Source organism: Lycorma delicatula, chromosome 5 (assembly GCF_047948215.1).
Source record: "Lycorma delicatula isolate Av1 chromosome 5, ASM4794821v1, whole genome shotgun sequence".
NCBI classification, from domain to species: domain Eukaryota; kingdom Metazoa; phylum Arthropoda; class Insecta; order Hemiptera; family Fulgoridae; genus Lycorma; species Lycorma delicatula.
The window spans coordinates 60,020,397-60,035,164 of record NC_134459.1 but is presented as its reverse complement, the minus strand read 5'-3'; the positions used below and the strand labels follow the sequence as shown (position 1 = coordinate 60,035,164).

At 32.8% G+C, this 14,768-nt stretch overlaps 1 long non-coding RNA gene across 1 annotated transcript; it reads right to left on the bottom strand.

The window, feature by feature from the left end:
• Positions 1-7,369: 7,369 nt before the first annotated feature.
• Positions 7,370-14,455, bottom strand: LOC142324437 (uncharacterized). Its single transcript, XR_012756287.1, has 3 exons — positions 14,331-14,455; positions 10,847-10,938; positions 7,370-8,537 (listed from the first exon to the last, which is right to left on the bottom strand). It is a non-coding gene; the product is annotated as an uncharacterized LOC142324437 (long non-coding RNA).
• Between the last annotated feature and the right edge of the window lie 313 nt (positions 14,456-14,768).

The window sequence follows — 14,768 nt, the reverse complement described above, 5'->3', positions numbered from 1 at the left end:
GTATTCGAATGAGGCTTGAGGAGAATCAGATACTATTAAAGAATTTATCACACTATGCAAAAAGGTTTTTTCTTCTAATAAGAAGGAAATCTTATAAAGATTTCATGCTCTTCTCTAATAATGATTGCAAAGCAGACATGACTCATATACACTTGCAACTTTGAACCTGACATCAGTAGTGCTAGATGTTTTTCTTCTCATCTCTGTCAGCTGTAATCAACATATGTTTGAACTGTTGATGGAGAGTAGTACTGCCAATAATTTATTGAATTTTGAACAAATTGTTTGACAAGTCATTCTGTCTAGGACTCTCACAAGACTTAATAATAATTAGGTTGGAGATGAGTACTCTGTAGTCTAGAATGTATGAGTGGTACAAGTCATTTAGAGAGAATTGGGAAAGAGTTGACAGATAACTTTTGGGTCAACAACCTTAATCAATGAAATCAAACAACATAAAGTCCAAGCATTTACACATTAAGCATATTACTATAAGGTGAGGTCTCTGAAACTCCTGAATTAAGTCTAAGGAAGAAAGAAGTAATAGTAAGAGATCATTTCAAATTCATTAAAGTGAGTTCTTTGTATGGGTTTCGTGCTTTTTGCAAATTGCATATAAAGAATGAAGACTGGTTGCTATCGCACATGTTGTGCAATGATGTGAAAAGGATAGAAATAATAATCTGATAATCTATAATAATCTGAATTGGATACTATAAATCTGAAAAGAAAAAGTTTCTGAAACGGAGAATAATGGTGGTGTCCTTTATTTAGAATTCACAGAGAAAAAACCTTGATTTTCTCCGAAAAAATAACTAACAATAACTGCTCATACTGTTCTATAATTTAAAAATATAAAGTAATGCATGCATTCATTCTATAAGGAGAGTTGGCTAGTATTCTATAGGTTTGTTCGTAGAGGTTTGAACTAACTAAAGATTTCAAATGTGACATGCTATCCCATCTGAGTTATATGTGGGATAGTCACATACAACCAATATTCTGAACCACTGTTTGGCCCTTATTAAAGAAACCATAAGAGATAAACTTTAAAAAAAAAAAAACAAAACAAACTTTTACCAAGAAAAATAATGGCAACCTTTATTTAGAATTTACAGTATTTACGTCATCTCGCTGTACTCAGTAATGAATTGTTGCTTTGAAATTCTGTCTATATTTGAACCATTTACACATATAAGAGATAATTAAAAACGGACTGAAGATGATTGATGATTAAAAGATGCCAGTCAATCAGTGAAATTTATCTAATTACATTATAATGCATAGAATATACATATAAATTGTATTAGTAAGAAACAGAAAAGTTAGCATAAGAAAAATATTAACTAACATTGTGCTAAGAAGAAAACTAAGAGAAATCTATTAAGCAAAACAAAACAGCTAGAGAGAAAATATGTGTACTGTTGCAATATGAAGTAGAAAAAATGGAAATGAAGAGGTAGAAAAGAAGTGCATTTTGTAATGCAATCTGTGAATTCTGAAAGTGTGAAATGATAATGATTTTCCATAAATAAAATAAAAATAACTTAATAACAAAAAATACGTACCAACTGTTCCCCATTGCAAACTTGTTTTAAATTTTCAGGTTTCACTAATAATAAGTTACAAAGAGCATGTAATGAATCATATAATGAATTGACTAGAGGACAATGCAATTCTTTAACACATTTTCTGTATTCATTTACATCATAGATAATACACACATTGCACCTGAAATAAAACAATTCATAAAAATAACAGGAACTCTATAAAAATATAGACATCCCATTATAATTTCTCATTTAATAATTTGCATGTTTGGGAAATACGGATGTTAATTAAAATTATATTAGCCAAGTTTGTTATATTTACTGTCAAATCATCTATTTGGAATAGTAAGATTATTATAGAAAATGCCTGCAAAAAAAAAATTATATTTTTTATGTGCAAACTGTAAATAACATTAAAAAAATAGTTCAATTAACTGAAATAATTACTTTCAAGATTTTTATTTTTATTCATTTATCTCTATTAAATAATCATCTATGGTAGAAAAGAATAACAAAATACACAGAAAAGCTAGTAAAATTCTATTTAGCTAATTTATTATTTTAAGTAACTTTAATTGCCTGTTTGATAATTTTCTTTACATTCCTTTTGTAAAATTGTCATTAATATCTTAAAAATTTGGCCTAGTTGAAATTTATGAATTGATTTCAAAGTTGGATCGCTAACTTGGGTGTCTAACTGACAAAAATATTTAAAATAACTATAGCTAATGTAGAGTAGTAATTAGAGTTAATGTATTCAACTAGTTTAAGGCTGAGCCATTTTTAAAAAATATAAATCAAACCATGCAATTTGTTTAATCATTGTAACCTTGTTTAAATAACCAAGTCAACTATCATGACCTCAAGATGGTGAGACTGATTAGAATAGTTGAAATGGTAGTGTTGAGGTATAATTTATATTAAAATAAGTTGCTTCCTAACCATTATTAAATTATTACATCTGTTGTTTCGTTACATCAAAAAACAAAATTATTAAAATAAATCCAAATATAAGATTTTACTCCCGGTTAAAAAGTGGCTTATTATAATTTAAGTTACCTCATAATAAATTTTAATGTTATTCTAAGTGGTCCAGCCAGCTACCTTGAAGTCATGTGATTTATTTCTAGTTAAAATATTGCTAATTCTCATAAGTTAGATTTGGTAACTGTATTCTTTTTTTTTAAGTGGCTCTGCCACTTGCTATCAAGTTATTTTAAAAATATACAGTTTAATGTATAGTTTAAAAAATTGTAATTTTTTAAAGTATACATTTACTAAAATGTAAAAAAAAAATATTTAAATACACAGTAATAATTTAACTGAGGTAAATGTTAAATCTTTAGCTATTTTCCACCAAAATAATTTACATACTTTCAATCATCTTGGCAAGTTAAGAGGGGTGGCTGAAATTGTAATGCATGCATATTCGCTCATAACTGGCAAATGTAAAAAATACAGTTTAAAAATACAATTTTACTTATAAAAAAACTTACGTTTATTTTTCCCCACAGTCACCATTTATAACTTATATTTCTCCAATGGTGAACCAGTTTTCTCATCCTGTCGATGAAAAATGCTGGCGCTCCTTCCTTATTCACGACCTCACTGTGTCCTTTGATTTATCACCCATGCTGAAATCTATATTCATAATAATCCTCTTTAAATGTAGAAAGAAGTGAAACTTACAGTCTCACCAAATCTAGTGAGAATATAGGGTGATGAATAGACTCAAATTTCAATTTCACAAGAATCTTGGTAGTTGCATGTGATATGTGTGGCCGAGCATTATCGTCTTGTAGTATTATTGGCACCAAGGATTGTCAAAAATGACACACACATTTCTTATGGTGTATTAACATCTCTATGAATCACACAGAATTTACAGTCAACTCGGCTTCCAGAGGGGTCAGTCATATACGTGTGTTTGAAATCGCAGACTATGTCAACAGAATTATTTTGCAGAAAATTGTGCTTTGAATTTTTTTGATTGTTGGGAATCATAGTGCCAGCATTCCAGGCTCTGCCATTTTTCTTCTGGATCATAATGATACACCCAAGATTCGTCTCTTATCACAATACTGAAGAAGTCACCTTTCTTATCACATAAAATTTCAGAGCTGTTACTAATTTTTTTTTCAATGTAGTTTCTTTTTTCTTTGAATTGTATGGCACCCATCATGAACATATTTTACAAGAGCCCAGTTGTGCAATAATGTGTCCTACTCATTCTTTTTATACGTCTATCTGGGTGGTGATGCGCTGCTGTCTGAAGTATCGGTCTTCTTTAATCAATTTCTTTGATCTTCTTTAACCTTCCTTTGATGCTTCTCATAATCACAAAAATTAGTTGATCACTGCAAAGGTTCATTATCAATATTCACTTTACCAGCTTCTGATAAACAAAATTTCATTGTTCACCAACTCACAGTAATTCAATCACCATAAATGGCTTTTGACACATTCACTTTTCCCTCTGTTAAAATTTCAATCACTGCATGTTGTTTTAGCTGCCTTGGGATAGCAGGTATACTCAACTCCATAACTATGGTGATTGACAGAAAATGACAGGTCAATGAAATTTGGAATATTAGTAGAAGGGGAATGAAACTACAAGGAGGCAGCACAGATTTATAATTACAAAAGATAGAATAGAATGTTGCTCTGTGTGACTTTTTTTCTCTCACTATATTTCAGTGCGTATTATATTTCTCTTTATCCTGAAAAAATTTAATTTAAGGTGAAAAAGCTAATTTGCACGAGCAAATTCATTAAACGATAAAACTGTATTCAATAAATTACTAAGTCCTCAGTTTTAAACTGAGAAAAAAAGACATAGACAAAGTGAAATCACAGATTTAAAAATTGAATTTATAAACATACACATCATAGTCTAATAGGTTATGATGTAGATATGACATATAATACTTCAGTAATTCACCAGAGCAAGTTGGTAGTTTACTACTAACATCACCAAAAAGTGTGGGTTCAATTCCATCCTAAGAAAACATCTTTTTACCTAGATCTAATTACCTGTGCCATTAATTACACTAATCAACAATGATTTTTAAATGAGAGTGAATAACTGATTATTATAGTATTTCTCATGCTGATTTCAAATATGAAATCAGAATTCTTCTACACAGACTTAGTTTTTTTTTAATTACCATTCTTATTTTCAGGTAGTATCATGCACAAACTCCATAAGCATAGCATTTTGTAAACGCATTTTATTGTATTATCTAACAACTAAATATCTTTAGTTCATCTATTACAGTCCCTTAATTGTTGCCACATTGTTTTGTTGGACATTAGTCATCATATTTATTATTTACACACTAATTAAAATGAGCAAGAATGAGACTTATTCTTCCTATTTTCATCTTGCTATAAACATATCATCCACTCGTTAGTTATTTCTGTCGTTATTATATTTACTTATAAACTGCTGTGCAGACTGGAGAAATATTTTTAATTCTCATTCAAGTGTGAGTTCTTGTGTGTGCGCGCGCGCGCGTGTGTGTGTGTGTGTGTAACATTCAGTTTTGTAGCTGGTTTTCATAATTGCAGGTATATGTTGTTCAGTAAAGTGAGTATGTTTATAAAGTGTTTCTTTTTAAACAACATTAGTTATTGTAATGTATTAACAATGCCTTGCAGTTGTATTAATCATCCAAACAATTTCTACTGCATCTGTGGTGAGGTAACGTTGAAGCCTCAAAAAAGAAATATAACTCCATTGATATAAAAGTCATAAGAACTGTATTTTGGATGTAAATTAGGTGATAGGACAAATCTTGGTCTTCTCATATTTGCTGTGCTTCTTGTGTAATATTGTTCACTGGTTGGCTAAATGGTTCTTGTCACATGCAATTTGCAATTCCAATGGTTTGGACAGTACTTAAGGGTCACACCACAGACTGTTATTTTTTTGTAATAAAGATATCTGGAATAACAGCTAAAACTAGACTAACTGTTAAATACCCTGATATTCCCTCTACCATGAGGTCAGTGCCAGACACCAAGAGCTTCCAATTCTAGAGTATCACTAGAAATATGGAACTTAGATGAAAATGAAAATGTCAAATCTTGTGTTGATTTATCAGGCAATGAAGAAAGAGATCCAAAATTTTTAGAAAATAGATATACTGTACCCCATTTTAAATAATCAGTCAGAATTAAATGATCTGTTTCCTGATCTAAATTTATCAAAGAATCAGGCAGAAATATTGGCATCAACTGAAAGGATGGCATCTTTTACAACCAAATACTAAAATAATTGCTTTCCATGACAGACAGTCAGAATTTGTACATTTCTTCTCTCAGCAGAAAAACTTAGAGTACTGTAATGATATGGGTTCTTTAGTAAAAGCTTTAGAACATATGTACAATCCTGACGAATGACAAATCTTTATTGACTCGTCAAATCTTAGTTTTTTGAAAGCTATTTTACTTCACACTGGAAATAAATACCCATCAATACTATTAGCATATGCTGTTCATATGAAGGAGTCTTATGAAACTTGTATTGAGCATGATTTAGTATGAGAAATATTTATGGCATATTTGTGAGATCTGAAAGTAATAGCACTTTTACTTGGACTGCAACTTGGATACACTAAGTACTGTTGCTTTTTGTGCGAGTGGAATAGCAGGAATAGGAAAAACCATTACACAAAAGAGCAGTGGCCAAAGAGAAAGGAACTGATTGTACAGGAGAAGAATGTTGTCAGTCGGGTATTAGTAAAACCAGAAAAAGTTTATCTTCTGCCACTATACATCAAGCTAGGTTTATTAAAAAATTTTATTAAAGCAATGGATTGTAATGATGCAGGGTTTCAATTTCTAAAATAACAAATTCCCTAATATAAGTGATGCTAAAATAAGGAAGGTATATTTGCTGGACTAAAAATAAGAAAACTAATGAGTGATCTGGCATTTGAAGAATGTTTGAATGACTTGGAGGTTGCTGCATGGAAATCATTTCAAAATGTGGTAAACAACTTCCTTGGAAACCATAAGGCCAATAACTACAGAGAACTTGTGAGTGAACTCTTTCAAAACTACAAAGAACTTGGATGTAACATGTCATTCAAAATCCATTTCTTACAATCATGTTTGGATTATTTCCCTAACAACCTCAGCAGTATCAGTAAAGAACATGGAGAACGCTTTCACCAGAAGATATCTACAATGGAAACACAATACCAGGGAAAATAGTACCCAAAAACGTTAACTGACTACTGTTGGAACCTAATGAGGGATCTACCTACAGCAGAAAATCCAAAAGAAATAGATTTTAGGCGGGTACAAAATGCGTGTAACGAATTGTCATATTACGCTCATCATACATTTTAGTTTCAAAATAAATTTCAGTTACAAAAAACTGAGACCTACAGAAAAATCCATTAACATATATGAAATCAGAATAAAAAGTACTATAAGAAACAGCCACTCACTCTCATTTAACAAACAAAAAATTAAACTTTGTTGACCAGTGTTACCTTAAACACCCCCAACATCCCCGGCCTCCGCCGTTAGGCTATGCGCAGGAATGTCAGAGTGTCGTGGCAGTCGACTGCCCCCCTGTCTTGCCTTTTCTTTGGCGTCCCATCGGGGTCCTCTCAGTTTCATCAAGATGCAGCAGCCCTCCCTTCTGGACGACCACTACATCCCTCCACTTAGAGGCTACCCTTCCCGTCCCTACACTAGGTTGCCGGCTACGCATTGCGCGAAGCCGGCAAACCGCCGCGTCCCCCTCTCACACCTGAGGGTCCCAAATGCATCATCGGAGCACCCCCAACTTCATTCTTGCATATGAAGGAGCCAAAGCGTCCTCTGCATCCAGGCTGCCTCCCTGGCCCTGCACGGCGACCACGATTCGCCCCCTGTATTTTATTTATTTATTTATTTTTCCTCCCTTCAGTTGCAGCCCATCACGTTGGCGTCTGAACTTATTCCTCCTTCCGTAATCCGCGGGCACGTTCGCTGTGAGTGCCCTCGTAACCGTTAGAAGGAACACAATCAATAAAATAAAATAATACCACAATCATACAATACAAGGAAAATACATAATAAATGAAACCCACTTCATGTTGTCTCTTCGGCGATGTCACCTCTAGCCGTGGCCCTCCTGCACACGGTCGAAGCGATCGTGCTTGTCATCTCGAGCCGGCCGTAGAGTACCAACCACAGTGACAATGGAGACAATGAATTCACAATACAATACAACACAAAAATAATATATATAGTAGAAGAAACACACAGTATACTTGCTAGGGACATTGCTGCTTACCCGCGCCTAGAAGTCTTCTCCCCGCTCTGTTCCATGTACCTCCTTCGTCTTCAGGATGCTAGCCACCATGCTCTGTACCGCATCCCATTCTCTCTTCCCTTTCAGCATGTGAGCTACAGTTGTTTCTGGAGTGAGGCCATCTGTGCCATGCCTACGCCGGACCACAGCCCACCTTTCGCACTCGTAAAAGGTGTGCTCCGGCGTGTCATCCTGACCGCAGTAGAAGCACCTCGGTGTCCGTCTTCTCTTGAACCGATGTAGGTAGACCTCGAACTCCCCGTGTCCAGACAGGAACTGCGTGAGGAAGTAATCTACCTCCCCATGCCTCCGCCTGACCCATGGTCCCAAGTCCGGGATCAGTCTCCTGGTCCATGCCCCAGCCGTAGCCGTTCTCCACATCTCCTGCCAGTTGACCATCAGCTGCCTCCCGGCTTCCGCCTTCGGCGTTCCTTCGTGTGTGGAGACCAGCTGCGTGGCCCGCAGCTCGATGGGAGGCACCCCTGCGATGACTGCCACTGCGCATCCAGATACGGTGCGGTACGCCGATGTTATGCGTATCGCCGCTCTTCTGGTAAGGGAGGCTAGCATCCGTACGTTCTTCTTTCTCGAAAGTGCGTCCTTCCAGGCCGGGACCGCGTACAGCAAGACGGAGGAAACCACTGAAAGGATCAGCCGTCGCTGACCAGTGTTACCTATATAATCCAATTGAGTACTCTATTTAAAAATAGTAAATCACACTTTATACATTGAATATTTTCAGTTAGACATACCATTTACCAGTATTTCATGAAATTAAAATTTCTGTAAAATGTAATATTAATTTTTCTTTAGTTAATACTGATTTAGTTATTTTACACATAGTAAATCAGTTAAATGTGCCAACATATAAGCACATTCACTTCATTCAGTAAACAGAAGACTTACACTCACTCACAAAAAAAACTTAATTGCTAAAATATCACCATCTTTCAATTCATCTTAAACTGGAGTAGCTTTTACTTCCATAAACATGAAACAACATAAATAATAATCAAATATATAACAAACTAATCCAGCCTGTATTCAGTGATACGCAATTTAACTCCAAATATTTTTAACAGACAGAAGAAGCATGCAATAAAAAATAAAGCATATTGCACGTGTACAGTAGTAATTGGCAAGTGGAAATGGAAACCATACATTTAAATTAGTAAATTGTGTGCATGATTTATGGAGGTAAAAATTTTCATGGAGATTTTTAATAGTTTACCCATCAGTAAATTATAGATAAAAAAGTAAATTTATTAAATAGTTTTCATCAATGAATGTGTAATTAAGCAGAGTCCAGTATATAATAATTATTTTCAATAATAATAAAATGAAAATAGGTGTAATATAAACTAATAATTTCACAAATAAATTAATATAGAAACATAGCAATGAAAAAAAATTTTCTATAATTGATAATAAAAATTGTCTACCTATATAATATACAATAATAATTCATTCAACTTCTTCAAAAAACATCTCTTCAATTATATATATAGCTCCTAAAACTAATAATAAAAAAAAAAAAATAAATTAATAATAATGAATTAAAAAACTATTTATGATAAACCTATCATAAATAATTTTATGTATATAAAACCTATTAAACAATTAACCTATTAAATAATTTTATGTATATAAAATTAATTGCGGTAATAAGGATTGTAATAAATTCTACACAGGCATGACACAATTAAAAAAAACTTAAGTTACACTTACAAGCATTTAAATATAACAAACAGAAATCAAATTAAGCATATTACATAAAAGGCAACAAACACACATTCTCAAATTTTACAAGACATAGAAGTATTAGAAATAAATAACAATAAATTAAAACACTATCTCTTGAAAAAATACATATAATAAAAAACGACAATATTAAAATATAATAAATAAATAAATGAAATTTGAATATGATGGATTCAGTAAATAACAGAATTCATATAATTTAAAATTCATCCAATAGATATAACAGTGTGTATTACTATTATCAATAAAATTTTCCCTCCATTACCAGTTGACAACCTAACCAAAAAGAGACAACAATCTTCTCTTTAAATTTTTACATCTGATGAAGCGGTACACACTGCGAAAGCTTGTTTTAAATATTATAAAAACAAGCAGCAAGAGAATATTTCCATTTTATTATTGTTTATATAGTTTTCATAAAAAACAATAAATCTTTTGCCCAACATAAAGAATTGATTATGATGAAAATTTTGAACATTCTATCATTTACTGTTATTATAGTTTTGTAAAATTACAGTCCTGAAACCTACCAATGAAAACTTTCTGATGGATTAGTTTATTACATCAGAATTTTTTTTCTACAAAAAAATTGTTACATGATTTATACAGCGCAAACACTACACAAGTACACAAGAATACAGTATGAATGAGAATAAACAAATTAACCTGTATAAAATGAATAGTTATACCTGAATGCAAAAAATAAATTAATCCTAGGAAGCGCGTAAATGCATACACACACACATATTTTGCATTAAATTAAATATTATTTTAGAAAGTAAAAGGCAAAGGGTATTTATATACAGGAATATTCAGGCTAACAAAACTACTTTTTAATTATTTTTTCATGGGAAGTTGTTTTATTTTTTTAACTTTTTTAATCAATATAAGTAAAAAAAAAAATTAATAATAACATATTGTAACATTAACAAAAAAAACTTAAAGACCATTGATTTTTTTCTTTAAGAAAAAATTAATACTGTGAAACAGTTTATCATTTCAAACAACAAATGATTGTAATGATTACAATGATTCTAATATGGTGCACAAGCATGTAGCCACTTAACTGCCACACCTACAAATCAGTCGACTGGAAAATTAAGTTTTCCAAGAAGCAGAACATCTACAGCATAGACCTTTTAATATTACATCCAATAGAAAGTTATATTATAAGAAATAATTAACAGATCATAACAATGAAGAAAATATTTATGATTTATACCTTTAAAAAATCAGTCAATTCAAAATTAATTTCAGTGCCTCTTTGGTCTTCAAGTCTACTTCGTTGCGCTCTTTTCAGATCCTCATATAATACTACAACAAAAAAAATACATAAAATAAAATTAAAATGCAAATTGAAAAAATATGTAAGAAAATATTGTATTATCTTCTAATAAACGATTCCATGTTCAAAATATCTACGGAGATTCTTAGCTAGCTCTATAGTACTAATCAACAAACATCCATCTATTGTGTTTATTTTAATATAGAGACAAAGATTGTAACTCCTACTTCATTAATTGAGCAATGGCTCAACAGACTTTAAGTTAAAATTTTTGTGATATGATAATTTGTTGGTCTAGCTTTTGATACTATTCAGCTAATTTAAATATTATTTATTGTTTTTAATATGACAACAAAGGAATAAATTTGTAGCAATATGAGCAGTACATAGTGTTTAAAAAAAATTAAATGCATTTCATTAACAGAACATAAATCAAGCAAATATAGCATTTTCTAATCACTATAAATAATTTTCTCTTATAATTCATATAATAAACTATTTAATTTCAAGCATTTTATAATTTTATGACATACAGATACATGGATACATGTTCTCATAAATACTTTTCTACAAAAAAATTTGATTCACGGCTACAATGTCACGCTCGAAAATTCAAATACTGTACTCATATACGAGGGTTATTTTTTTCAAGGTCCGATCGGTCGCGAAATAAAAACCCGCGCAAAAATCAAATGAACCTTTGGGCATATGTGTTGTGCAGCGTAGTTGGCCTTCAATCACGCCATGTCACTTGATTTAGTTCTGAACACTAGCTAGACATGTCTACAGCAATAGCATCTCCCGCCAAGTGTGAAGTGCGTGCGGTGATTCGATTTCTTCAGGCTGAGGGGTGTAATGCAGCTGAAATTCATCGACGAATAAGTAATGTGTACGATGAAACTTCAATGATTGGCGGCAAAGTGGGACAATGTTACAGGAACTTTAAAGCAGGACGTACAGATGTTCATGATGCAGGCGGTCAGGGAAGGAAGCGAGTGTCAACCGATGATCTTGTTGAGCGAGTGGATGAGACAATTCGAGAAAATCGTTGGTTCACAATTTCTGTATTGAATGATTCGTTTCCTGAAATTTCAAGGTCAGCTCTCTACACCATTGGGAATGAGAGACTTCAGTACCGCAAACTGTGTGCGAGATGGGTTCCCAAGATGCTGTCCGACCATCACAAAGCAATGAGGATGGATGCCTCCCTAACGTTTCTCCAGCGCTACCCCAATGAAGGAGAAAATTTTTTTAACAAAATTCTCACAGGAGATAGACATGGGTCCATTTCGAAACTGAAGAAACAAAAGAACAATCCAAACAGTGGATGCATTCTCATTCTCCCAGTAAACCAAAGAAGTTCAAGCGAACCTTCCCCAACAGAAAGTGTATGGCTACTGTGTTCTGGGACCGGAATGGAGTTCTCTTGGTGGAATTCATGGAACGTGGCATGACCATCACTGCAGCCTCATACTGTGTGACTCTCCAACGCCTACGAAGGGCAATTCAGAATAAGCGGAGAGGAATGTTGTCATCAGGCATTGTCTTTCTCCATGACAATGCTCGGCCGCACACTGCAGCTGTAACAAAGAAGCTCCTGCAGCGTTTTCGTTGGGAAGTGTTTGATCACCCACCATACAGCCCGGACTTGGCTCCATCTGATTTTCACCTCTTTGCTCACATGAAACACTGGCTAGGAGGTCAACATTTTGGCACAGACATTGAGCTGCAGACCAGCGTAGAAAAATGGCTGAAAACACAAGCGGCTCCGTTCTATGACGAAGGTATTGGAAAGTTGGTATCACGCTACTACAAATGTCTATATCGGAGTGGCGACTATGTAGAGAAATAGCGTAACTATGTTAGTAAGTACTTATTACAAATAAAAAATTTTTGATTTTCACTGTGGTTTTAATTTTGTGACCGATTGGACCTTGAAAAAAATAACCCTCGTAGTTTGAATTATAGTATAATTCAAATACTGTGTGTTCATAAATGAACAAAGTTGCATAATTGTTTTGTTTCTGCAAAAACGAGCATGCAATCTAAGAATGCTACTTTGCATCATCTGATCATAAAATTTATACTGTATACAATTTTTATAGTCATGGTTGAAGATTTTCAAGTTGTTATTAGAAAGTAATTGCTTCCTAAAACAAACTAGCTTCTGGTCATACCATTATGAACCTTGAATGAAACTCTTCACCTTCCATTCACCAGCAATCTTACCCTGCCTAACAACAATCATGTTCTTTCAGTTACTGAAATGACCCTCTTTACTATCCTTTTATCACCTTTACAATTTCTAAAAATAATGTTTGGAATATTGCTGTACCATCAAATATTAACGAACGTAGGTATTCATTAGCAAATAATCTCTTAAAAATAGAATACTAAATACAACCAATACAAACAGTAAAATATTTAAATCTCTGAGCACAGCACTGCAGCTATGATAATATTTTCCGGGTAGAAAAAATATTATTACGGAAATATTTTTAATTTAATATTTTAATTGGAATATTGATGTACCATTAAATATTAATGCATTTAGGTTTTCATTAGCAAATAAGCTCTTAAAAATAGAATACTTATAAACACAACCAATACAAACAATCCAATATTTAAATCTCTGAGCACAGAACTGCAACTATTTTCCCGGTAGAAAAAATATTATTACAGAAATATTTTTAATTTACTGCATATTAATGTTATTACTTTCAGTATTAACAAAATAATTCATTATACGGTTGATTTACAAATTTTGCCAGTCTGTCTTCAAAGATTTACTCATAATTATGTGGCTTGCTTGTAAAGATGTATTTCTATATAGTAAAGTAAATAAATACAAAACTGTACACAGTAAAAATATATCAATAACTGCCATACACAACTAGTTTTACAAAGTCAGTATATGCTACAAAACATGTGCCACCTCAACATATGCAATACACTGTAGTCTTTTTACTGGTAAACAGCATAAGCTTAAAATTAATATAATTTACATTAAATATTCATATTACATTAAATTCTAATTATAAAAAGAAAAAACTTGGAAGCACCATAGTTAGTCACATTCTGAGGAAAGGAGGGAGATTAGTGTTGAAATATTTAGTTATTATTTTTTACTTTTATCATTTTATCAAAAAATTAACTTAGTTATGAAAAACTTAATGTAAATATGTTTTTAATATTTCAACAATTTTTCTGGTTGACTTTATTCAGCAAACAACAGATATTAATTTTTGCTGCAAGACCGCTCTCCCCATGTGTATCACCTATTATAACATTCAAGACCTACCCAAAATAAATACTGCTATTTAAAACTTCCGTTTTGTATCTGTAATTTATAAAAACCTTTTTTTAAATTTTGCAACAAATTTTTACAACTATGAGTTTATGTAAAACCAAAAACCCATACCATCACTTTCAGAACGTCCTTCTAATTTTGTTCCTGGTTTTCATTTGACAAAGGTGGTAATTTACTTGATTTCCTTTCCCCTCCACCAATACTATTACCTCCTCCACCACCCAACTTTTTATTTGATTTTTTGTTCTTATGCCTACATTCCTAGAATAAAAAAAAAAGTAAAATGTATGAATCCCTCTATGAATCCCTCCTCTATGAATCATGAGACCTTGCCGTTGGTGAGGGGGCTTGAGTGCTCAGTGATACAGAGTAGCTGGACCAAAGGTGCAACCATATCGGAGAGGCATCTGTTGAGAGCCAGACTAAGGAATGATTCCTGAAAGAGGGCAGCAGCTCTTTCAGTAGTAGTTAAGGGGCGTTAGTCAGGACGACTTAAACGGCCATATCAACATCACTCAGTCCTCTGAGTACTGCGCAACTGAAAGCAAT